Raw genomic sequence first — 10,786 nt, forward strand, 5'->3', positions numbered from 1 at the left:
TCCGGCCCCATGAGACGGTGGTTTTCTCGGCCCCTGATTGTCCGAGGTCGTTCCCGCTGGACAGATTCATGCCCCAGGGCCTCCTACAGACAATGCACTTTGAGTTATTGCGCCATCTGTAATAGCACCCGAGATATCATCTAATATATATTGGATTTTCCCCTGACCCTGAGTGTCCGGCCCCATGAGTCAGTGGTTTTCCCGGCCCCTGGTGGTCCGAGGTCGTGCCCACAGGCCAGATTCATGGGCCAGGGCCTCCTACAGACAATGCACTTTGATTTACTGCGCTATCTGTAAGAGCACACGAGATATCACTAGATATATATTGGATTTTCCCGTGACCCTGAGTGTCCGGCCCCATGAGACGGTGGTTTTCTGGGCCCTTGGTGGTCCGAGGACGTTCCCGCTGCACAGATGCATGGGCCAGGGCCACCTGCAGATAATTCACTTTGGTTTATTGCGCTATATCTAATAGCACCCGAGATATCACCAGATATATATTGGATTTTCCCCTGACCCTGACAGCCCGGCCCCATGAGACGGTGGTTTTCTCGGCCCCTGGTGGTCCGAGGTCGTTCCCGCTGGCCAGGTTCATGCGCCAGGGCCTCCTACAGACAATGCACTTTGATTTATTGCGCTATCGGTAATAGCACCCGAGATATCACCAGATATATATTGGATTTTCCCCTGACCCTGAGTGTCCGCCCCCATGAGACGGTGATTTTCTCGGCCCCTGGTGGTCCGAGGTCGTTCCCGCTGCACAGATTCATGCGCCAGGGCCTCCTGCAGATAATTCACTTCGGTTTATTGCGCTATCTCTAATAGCACCCGAGATATCACCAGATATATATTGGATTTTCCCCTGACCCTGAGGGTCCGGCCCCATGAGACGGTGGTTGTCTCCGCCCCTGGTGTTCCGAGGTCGTTCCCGCTGCACAGACTCATGCGCCAGGGCCTCCTTCAGACAATGTACTTTGATTTATCGCGCTATCTCTAATAGCACCCGAGATATCATCAGATATATATTGGATTTTTCCCTGACCCTGAGTGTCCGGCCCCATGAGACGGTGGTTTTCTCGGCCCCTGGTGGTCCGAGGTCGCTGCACAGATTCATGCGCCAGGGCCTCCTACAGAAAATGCACTTTGATTTATTGCGCTATCTGTAATAGCACCCGAGAAAGCACAATATATATACTGGATTTTTACATGACTGTGGGTGAGGGACACAGAAAATCTGTAAGTTTCTCGGCTCCTGGAGGGCCGAGGTCGTTCCTGCTTCACAGATTCATGCGCCAGGTCCTCCTGCAGACAATGCACTTTGATTTATCGCGCTATCTCTAATAGCACCCGAGATATCACCAGATATATATTGGATTTTCCCCTGACCCTGAGTGTCCGGCCCCATGAGACGGTGGTTTTCTCGGCCCCTGGTGGTCCGAGGTCGTTCCCGCTGCACAGATTCATGCGCCAGGGCCTCCTGCAGATAATTCACTCATGTTTATTGCGCTATCTCTAATAGCACCCGAGATATCACCAGATATATATTGGATTTTCCCCTGACCTTGAGTGTCCGGCCCCATGAGACGGTGGTTGTCTCGGACCCTGGTGGTCCGGGGTCGTTCCCGCTGCACAGACTCATGCGCCAGGGCCTCCTGCAGATAAATCACTTTGGTTTAATGCGCTATCTCTAGTAGCACCCGAGATATCGCCAGATATATATTGTATTTTTCCCTGACCCTGAGTGTCCGGCCCCATGAGACGGTGGTTTTCTCGGCCCCTGGTGGTCCGAGGTCATTCCCGCTGCACACACTCATGCGCCAGGGCCTCCTACATACAATGCACTTTGGTTTATTGCGCTATCTGTAATAGCAGCCGAGATATCACCAGATATATATTGCATTTTTCCCTGACCCTGAGTGTCCGGCCCCATGAGACGGTGGTTTTCTCGGCCCCTGGGGGTCCTAGGTCGTTCCCGCTGCACAGATTCATGCGCCAGGGCCTCCTACAGACAATGCACATTGATTTATTGCGCTATCTGTAATAGCACCCGAGATATCACCACATATATATTGGATTTTCCCCTGACCCTGAGTGTCCGGCCCCATGAGACTGTGGTTTTCTCGGCCCCTGGTGGTCCGAGGTCGTTCCCGCTGCCAGATTCATGCGCCAGGGCCTCCTACAGATAATTCACTTTGGTTTATTGCGCAATCTCTAATAGCACCCGAGATATCACCAGATATATATCGGATTTTCCCCTGACCCTGAGTGTCCGGCCCAATGAGACGGTGGCTTTCTCGGCCCCTGGCGGTCCGAGGTCGTTCCCGCTGGCCAGATTCATGCGCCAGGGCCTCCTGCAGATAATTCACTTTGGTTTATTGCGCTATTTCTAATAGCACCCGAGATATCACCAGATATATATTGGATTTTCCTTTGACCCTGACAGCCCGGCCCCATGAGACGGTGGTTTTCTCGGCCCCTGGTGGTCCGAGGTCGTTCCCGCTGGCCAGGTTCATGCGCCAGGGCCTCCTACAGACAATGCACTTTGATTTATTGCGCTATCGGTAATAGCACCCGAGATATCACCAGATATATATTGGATTTTCCCCTGACCCTGAGTGTCCGCCCCCATGAGACGGTGATTTTCTCGGCCCCTGGTGGTCCGAGGACGTTCCCGCTGCACAGAATCATGCGCCAGGGCCTCCTACAGACAATGCACTTTGATTTATTGCGCTATCTCTAATAGCACCCGAGATATCACCAGATATATATTGGATTTTCCCCTGACCCTGAGTGTCCGCCCCCATGAGACGGTGATTTTCTCGGCCCCTGGTGGTCCGAGGACGTTCCCGCTGGCCAGATTCATGCGCCAGGGCCTCCTGCAGATAATTCACTTTGGTTTATTGCGCTATCTCTAATAGCACCCGAGATATCACCAGATATATATTGGATTTTCCCCTGACCCTGACAGCCCGGCCCCATGAGACGGTGGTTTTCTCGGCCCCTGGAGGTCCGAGGTCGTTCCCGCTGGCCAGGTTCATGCGCCAGGGCCTCCTACAGACAATGCACTTTGATTTATTGCGCTATCGGTAATAGCACCCGAGATATCACCAGATATATATTGGATTTTCCCCTGACCCTGAGTGTCCGCCCCCATGAGACGGTGATTTTCTCGGCCCCTGGTGGTCCGAGGACGTTCCCGCTGCACAGAATCATGCGCCAGGGCCTCCTACAGACAATGCACTTTGATTTATTGCGCTATCTCTAATAGCACCCTAGATATCACCAGATATATATTGGATATTTCTCTGACCCTGAGTGTCCGGCCCCATGAGACGGTGGTTTTCTCGGCCCCTGGTGGTCCGAGGTCGTTCCCGCTGCCCAGATTCATGCGCCAGGGCCTCCTACAGACAACGCACTTTGATTTATTGCGCTTTCTGTAATAGCACCCGAGATATCACCAGATATATATTGGATTTTTCCCTGACCCTGAGTGTCCGGCCCCATGAGACGGTGGTTTTCTCGGCCCCTGGTGGTCCGAGGTCGTTCCCGCTGCCCAGATTCATGCGCCAGGGCCACCTACAGACAATGCACTTTGATTTATTGCGCTATCTGTTATAGCACCCTAGATATCACCAGATATATATTGGATTTTTCTCTGACCCTGAGTGTCCGGCCCCATGAGACGGTGGTATTCTCGGCCCCTGGTGGTCCGAGGTCGTTCCCGCTACACAGATGCATGCACCAGGGCCTCCTGCAGATAATTCACTTTGGTTTATTGCGCTATATCTAATAGCACCCGAGATAGCACTAGATATGTATTGGATTTTCCCCTGACCCTGACCGTCCGGCCCCATGAGACGGTGGTTTTCTCGGCCCCTGATGGTCCGAGGTCGTTCCCGCTGGACAGATTCATGACCCAGGGCCTCCTACAGACAATGCACTTTGAGTTATTGCGCCATCTGTAATAGCACCCGAGATATCATCAAATATATATTGGATTTTCCCCTGACCCTGAGTGTCCGCCCCCATGAGACGGTGGTATTTCTCGGCCTCTGGGGGTCCGAGGTCGTTCCCCATGGTCAGATTCATGCCCCAGGGCCTCCTACAGACAATGCACTTTGATTTATCGCGCTATCTGTAATAGCACCCGAGATATCACCAGATATATATTGGATTTTCCCCTGACCCTGACAGTCCGGCCCCATGAGACGGTGGTTTTCTCGGCCCCTGATGGTCCGAGGTCGTTCCCGCTGGACAGATTCATGCGCCAGGGCCTCCTACAGACAATGCACTTTGATTTATTGCGCTATCTGGAATAGCACCCGAGATATCACCAGATATAGGCTGGAGTTTTACATGACCTTGGGTGACGGATTCCGAATATGTGTAATTTTCTCGGCCCCTGGTGGTCCGAGGTTGTTCCCTCTACACACATGCATGCGCCAGGGCCTCCTGCAGATAATTCACTTTGGTTTATTGAGCTATCTCTAATAGCACCCGTGATATCACCACATATATATTGGATTTTCCCCTGACCCTGAGTGTCCGGCCCCGTGAGACGGTGGTTTTCTCGGCCCCTGGTGGTCCGAGGTCGTTCCCCTGGCCAGATTCATGCGCCAGGGCCTCCTACAGACAATGCACTTTGACTTATCGCGCTATCTGTAATAGCACACGAGATATCACAAGATATATATTGGATTTTCCCCTGACCCTGAGTGTCCGGCCCCATGAGACGGTGGTTTTCTCGGCCCCTGGTGGTCCGAGGTCGTTCCCGCTGCACAGATTCATGCGCAAGGGCCTCCTGCAGATAATTCACTTTGGTTTATTGCGCTATCTCTAATAGCACCCGAGATATCACCAGATATATATTGGATTTTCCCCTGACCCTTAGTGTCCGGCCCCATGAGTCGGCGGTTTTCCCGGCCCCTGGTGGTCCGAGGTCGTTCTCGCTGCCAGATTCATGCGCCAGAGCCTCCTACAGACAATGCACTTTGATTTACTGCGCTATCTGTAAAAGCACACGAGATATCACAAGATATATATTGGATTTTCCCCTGACCCTGAGTGTCCGGCCCCATGAGACGGTGGTTTTCTCGGCCCCTGGTGGTCCGAGGTCGTTCCCGCTGCCCAGATTCATGCGCCAGGGCCACGTACAGACAATGCACTTTGATTTATTGCGCTATCTGTAATAGCACCCTAGATATCACCAGATATATATTGGATTTTTCTCTGACCCTGAGTGTCCGGCCCCATGAGACGGTGGTATTCTCGGCCCCTGGTGGTCCGAGGTCGTTCCCGCTACACAGATGCATGCACCAGGGCCTCCTGCAGATAATTCACTTTGGTTTATTGCGCTATATCTAATAGCACCCGAGATAGCACTAGATATGTATTGGATTTTCCCCTGACCCTGACAGTCCGGCCCCATGAGACGGTGGTTTTCTCGGCCCCTGATTGTCCGAGGTCGTTCCCGCTGGACAGATTCATGCCCCAGGGCCTCCTACAGACAATGCACTTTGAGTTATTGCGCCATCTGTAATAGCACCCGAGATATCATCTAATATATATTGGATTTTCCCCTGACCCTGAGTGTCCGGCCCCATGAGTCAGTGGTTTTCCCGGCCCCTGGTGGTCCGAGGTCGTGCCCACAGGCCAGATTCATGGGCCAGGGCCTCCTACAGACAATGCACTTTGATTTACTGCGCTATCTGTAAGAGCACACGAGATATCACTAGATATATATTGGATTTTCCCGTGACCCTGAGTGTCCGGCCCCATGAGACGGTGGTTTTCTGGGCCCTTGGTGGTCCGAGGACGTTCCCGCTGCACAGATGCATGGGCCAGGGCCACCTGCAGATAATTCACTTTGGTTTATTGCGCTATATCTAATAGCACCCGAGATATCACCAGATATATATTGGATTTTCCCCTGACCCTGACAGCCCGGCCCCATGAGACGGTGGTTTTCTCGGCCCCTGGTGGTCCGAGGTCGTTCCCGCTGGCCAGGTTCATGCGCCAGGGCCTCCTACAGACAATGCACTTTGATTTATTGCGCTATCGGTAATAGCACCCGAGATATCACCAGATATATATTGGATTTTCCCCTGACCCTGAGTGTCCGCCCCCATGAGACGGTGATTTTCTCGGCCCCTGGTGGTCCGAGGTCGTTCCCGCTGCACAGATTCATGCGCCAGGGCCTCCTGCAGATAATTCACTTCGGTTTATTGCGCTATCTCTAATAGCACCCGAGATATCACCAGATATATATTGGATTTTCCCCTGACCCTGAGGGTCCGGCCCCATGAGACGGTGGTTGTCTCCGCCCCTGGTGTTCCGAGGTCGTTCCCGCTGCACAGACTCATGCGCCAGGGCCTCCTTCAGACAATGTACTTTGATTTATCGCGCTATCTCTAATAGCACCCGAGATATCATCAGATATATATTGGATTTTTCCCTGACCCTGAGTGTCCGGCCCCATGAGACGGTGGTTTTCTCGGCCCCTGGTGGTCCGAGGTCGCTGCACAGATTCATGCGCCAGGGCCTCCTACAGAAAATGCACTTTGATTTATTGCGCTATCTGTAATAGCACCCGAGAAAGCACAATATATATACTGGATTTTTACATGACTGTGGGTGAGGGACACAGAAAATCTGTAAGTTTCTCGGCTCCTGGAGGGCCGAGGTCATTCCTGCTTCACAGATTCATGCGCCAGGTCCTCCTGCAGACAATGCACTTTGATTTATCGCGCTATCTCTAATAGCACCCGAGATATCACCAGATATATATTGGATTTTCCCCTGACCCTGAGTGTCCGGCCCCATGAGACGGTGGTTTTCTCGGCCCCTGGTGGTCCGAGGTCGTTCCCGCTGCACAGATTCATGCGCCAGGGCCTCCTGCAGATAATTCACTCATGTTTATTGCGCTATCTCTAATAGCACCCGAGATATCACCAGATATATATTGGATTTTCCCCTGACCTTGAGTGTCCGGCCCCATGAGACGGTGGTTGTCTCGGACCCTGGTGGTCCGGGGTCGTTCCCGCTGCACAGACTCATGCGCCAGGGCCTCCTGCAGATAAATCACTTTGGTTTAATGCGCTATCTCTAGTAGCACCCGAGATATCGCCAGATATATATTGTATTTTTCCCTGACCCTGAGTGTCCGGCCCCATGAGACGGTGGTTTTCTCGGCCCCTGGTGGTCCGAGGTCATTCCCGCTGCACACACTCATGCGCCAGGGCCTCCTACATACAATGCACTTTGGTTTATTGCGCTATCTGTAATAGCAGCCGAGATATCACCAGATATATATTGCATTTTTCCCTGACCCTGAGTGTCCGGCCCCATGAGACGGTGGTTTTCTCGGCCCCTGGGGGTCCTAGGTCGTTCCCGCTGCACAGATTCATGCGCCAGGGCCTCCTACAGACAATGCACATTGATTTATTGCGCTATCTGTAATAGCACCCGAGATATCACCACATATATATTGGATTTTCCCCTGACCCTGAGTGTCCGGCCCCATGAGACTGTGGTTTTCTCGGCCCCTGGTGGTCCGAGGTCGTTCCCGCTGCCAGATTCATGCGCCAGGGCCTCCTACAGATAATTCACTTTGGTTTATTGCGCAATCTCTAATAGCACCCGAGATATCACCAGATATATATCGGATTTTCCCCTGACCCTGAGTGTCCGGCCCAATGAGACGGTGGCTTTCTCGGCCCCTGGCGGTCCGAGGTCGTTCCCGCTGGCCAGATTCATGCGCCAGGGCCTCCTGCAGATAATTCACTTTGGTTTATTGCGCTATTTCTAATAGCACCCGAGATATCACCAGATATATATTGGATTTTCCTTTGACCCTGACAGCCCGGCCCCATGAGACGGTGGTTTTCTCGGCCCCTGGTGGTCCGAGGTCGTTCCCGCTGGCCAGGTTCATGCGCCAGGGCCTCCTACAGACAATGCACTTTGATTTATTGCGCTATCGGTAATAGCACCCGAGATATCACCAGATATATATTGGATTTTCCCCTGACCCTGAGTGTCCGCCCCCATGAGACGGTGATTTTCTCGGCCCCTGGTGGTCCGAGGACGTTCCCGCTGCACAGAATCATGCGCCAGGGCCTCCTACAGACAATGCACTTTGATTTATTGCGCTATCTCTAATAGCACCCGAGATATCACCAGATATATATTGGATTTTCCCCTGACCCTGAGTGTCCGCCCCCATGAGACGGTGATTTTCTCGGCCCCTGGTGGTCCGAGGACGTTCCCGCTGGCCAGATTCATGCGCCAGGGCCTCCTGCAGATAATTCACTTTGGTTTATTGCGCTATCTCTAATAGCACCCGAGATATCACCAGATATATATTGGATTTTCCCCTGACCCTGACAGCCCGGCCCCATGAGACGGTGGTTTTCTCGGCCCCTGGAGGTCCGAGGTCGTTCCCGCTGGCCAGGTTCATGCGCCAGGGCCTCCTACAGACAATGCACTTTGATTTATTGCGCTATCGGTAATAGCACCCGAGATATCACCAGATATATATTGGATTTTCCCCTGACCCTGAGTGTCCGCCCCCATGAGACGGTGATTTTCTCGGCCCCTGGTGGTCCGAGGACGTTCCCGCTGCACAGAATCATGCGCCAGGGCCTCCTACAGACAATGCACTTTGATTTATTGCGCTATCTCTAATAGCACCCGAGATATCACCAGATATATATTGGATTTTCCCCTGACCCTGAGGGTCCGGCCCCATGAGACGGTGGTTGTCTCGGCCCCTGGTGTTCCGAGGTCGTTCCCGCTGCACAGACTCATGCGCCAGGGCCTCCTTCAGACAATGTACTTTGATTTATCGCGCTATCTCTAATAGCACCCGAGATATCATCAGATATATATTGGATTTTTCCCTGACCCTGAGTGTCCGGCCCCATGAGACGGTGGTTTTCTCGGCCCCTAGTGGTCCGAGGTCGCTGCACAGATTCATGCGCCAGGGCCTCCTACAGAAAATGCACTTTGATTTATTGCGCTATCTGTAATAGCACCCGAGAAAGCACAATATATATACTGGATTTTTACATGACTGTGGGTGAGGGACACAGAAAATCTGTAAGTTTCTCGGCTCCTGGAGGGCCGAGGTCGTTCCTGCTTCACAGATTCATGCGCCAGGTCCTCCTGCAGACAATGCACTTTGATTTATCGCGCTATCTCTAATAGCACCCGAGATATCACTAGATATATATTGGATTTTCCCCTGACCCTGAGTGTCCGGCCCCATGAGACGGTGGTTTTCTCGGCCCCTGGTGGTCCGAGGTCGTTCCCGCTGCACAGATTCATGCGCCAGGGCCTCCTGCAGATAATTCACTCATGTTTATTGCGCTATCTCTAATAGCACCCGAGATATCACCAGATATATATTGGATTTTCCCCTGACCTTGAGTGTCCGGCCCCATGAGACGGTGGTTGTCTCGGACCCTGGTGGTCCGGGGTCGTTCCCGCTGCACAGACTCATGCGCCAGGGCCTCCTGCAGATAAATCACTTTGGTTTAATGCGCTATCTCTAGTAGCACCCGAGATATCGCCAGATATATATTGTATTTTTCCCTGACCCTGAGTGTCCGGCCCCATGAGACGGTGGTTTTCTCGGCCCCTGGTGGTCCGAGGTCATTCCCGCTGCACACACTCATGCGCCAGGGCCTCCTACATACAATGCACTTTGGTTTATTGCGCTATCTGTAATAGCAGCCGAGATATCACCAGATATATATTGCATTTTTCCCTGACCCTGAGTGTCCGGCCCCATGAGACGGTGGTTTTCTCGGCCCCTGGTGGTCCGAGGTCGTTCCCGCTGCCAGATTCATGCGCCAGGGCCTCCTACAGATAATTCACTTTGGTTTATTGCGCAATCTCTAATAGCACCCGAGATATCACCAGATATATATCGGATTTTCCCCTGACCCTGAGTGTCCGGCCCCATGAGACGGTGGTTTTCTCGGCCCCTGGTGGTCCGAGGTCGTTCCCGCTGCCCAGATTCATGCGCCAGGGCCTCCTACAGACAACGCACTTTGATTTATTGCGCTTTCTGTAATAGCACCCGAGATATCACCAGATATATATTGGATTTTTCCCTGACCCTGAGTGTCCGGCCCCGTGAGACTGTGGTTTTCTCGGCCCATGGTGGTCCGAGGTCGTTCCCGCTGAACAGATTCATGCGCCAGGGCCTCCTACAAACAATGCACTTTGATTTATTGCGCTATCTGTAATAGCACCCGAGATATCACCAGATATATATTGGATTTTTCTCTGACCGTGAGTGTCCGGCCCCATGAGACGGTGGTTTTCTCGGCCCCTGGTGGTCCGAGGTCATTCCCGCTGCACACACTCATGCGCCAGGGCCTCCTACATACAATGCACTTTGGTTTATTGCGCTATCTGTAATAGCAGCCGAGATATCACCAGATATATATTGGATTTTTCCCTGACCCTGAGTGTCCGGCCCCATGAGACGGTGGTTTTCTCGGCCCCTGGGGGTCCTAGGTCGTTCCCGCTGCACAGATTCATGCGCCAGGGCCTCCTACAGACAATGCACATTGATTTATTGCGCTATCTGTAATAGCACCCGAGATATCACCACATATATATTGGATTTTCCCTTGACCCTGAGTGTCCGGCCCCATGAGACTGTGGTTTTCTCGGCCCCTGGTGGTCCGAGGTCGTTCCCGCTGCCAGATTCATGCGCCAGGGCCTCCTACAGATAATTCACTTTGGTTTATTGCGCTATCTCTAATAGCACCCGAGA

Source organism: Nomia melanderi, unplaced genomic scaffold (assembly GCF_051020985.1).
Source record: "Nomia melanderi isolate GNS246 unplaced genomic scaffold, iyNomMela1 scaffold0026, whole genome shotgun sequence".
NCBI classification, from domain to species: Eukaryota; Metazoa; Arthropoda; class Insecta; order Hymenoptera; family Halictidae; genus Nomia; species Nomia melanderi.